Source organism: Simochromis diagramma, unplaced genomic scaffold (assembly GCF_900408965.1).
Source record: "Simochromis diagramma unplaced genomic scaffold, fSimDia1.1 OVJJ01000411.1, whole genome shotgun sequence".
Classification (NCBI taxonomy): Eukaryota; Metazoa; Chordata; class Actinopteri; order Cichliformes; family Cichlidae; genus Simochromis; species Simochromis diagramma.
Genome location: NW_024386735.1, coordinates 1,756,033 through 1,757,328, shown reverse-complemented (window position 1 = coordinate 1,757,328; position 1,296 = coordinate 1,756,033).

The following is a 1,296-nucleotide window of genomic DNA, read 5'->3' as shown; positions in this document are numbered from 1 at the left end:
TGCTGTGCTTAAGTCAGTATTTTGGCACCAATGATAGGTGACATAATTTCACTGACATTTTTTTAAAGGTTGATTAATAAGCTACTGTGAACGTTTGCTGGCACTCCTCCCCTTTGGCCGCTGCTAAACTAATAGGTAACATTTTCAAATGCTGTTACACTATCAAGTGTTATTAAGGTATCAGTAAGTGCTTAATTCATTATTTATATGGCATTATTGCTCTTTAGTATGTCATTCATAAATATTATTATGACTATGATTATGATTTATTTTTAGCAGTAATGTAGTAGTAGTGATAGCTGTGAATGGTGTAACAATAACTGTTAGGTTTATATGGTTGGATTGTCATTTATGCTTAGAAATATATACTCATATATAGGGATGGGTATCGAAAACCGGTTCTTGTTGAGAACCGGTTCCCACTGTTTCAATTCCTTGGAATTGTTTGCCATTTTCACAAATGATTCCCTTATCGATTCCAGTCGCCCCGAATGACGTCACCACGTTGCGGAGCGTCAATTACCTGGTAGGAAACATGGCGGCTCAAACGCTCCAAAGTTTGGTCATACTTTACGAGAGTGGATGATAACAGGGCAACTTGCAATACTTGCAAAGTAGATGTTTCATTTAAGGGAGGAAACACTACGAATATGCAAAAGCATTTGCTCACAAAACACATGATAACCTTAAATGAATGTCATGTTTTTAATTCCGCTCCGTGAATCTCAACCCAGCAGCAGCGGTAACGTTTGCACGTCCTCTCCCGTTAATGCGGCAGGTAAATAATCAACTAACAGTGCATATTATGTTAGCGCGATCTGCCTTATTACAAAACCTGCCATTACTGTGCATTTAGGTGACCATGATGAGAGAGACAGACAGAGTCTGGCTGGCTCAGATGCTGGCAGTTCTCGCTGCAGTCTACTGGTAGCGTCTCCTTTCAGTCCAGGATAGACGAATGTCACCGAGCAGTGACTAAGTTTGGGGTAAAAGGCTTGCACCCATTTGCCACAGCAGATGCCCCCGATTTCACTTTGGTAAGTGAATGTGTTTAATTGTAGGCAGGGACATTACTGGATATTCTTGTGTAATTGCTACAGAATAATTTATGTTATACTTTGTTATTGCTACAGAAGAATATTTATTTTATTATTTTACATTTACATTTTTTTCCCCGGGGACCCTGTGACACCCCATTGAAGAGCCGTAGGCTGGGTCTGTTAAGATCTCACTGTTGGGTTTGTAAGGCCATGTTACTCCTAAATTTCTATCTTGTTCAAAGAGAAGATATAAAAC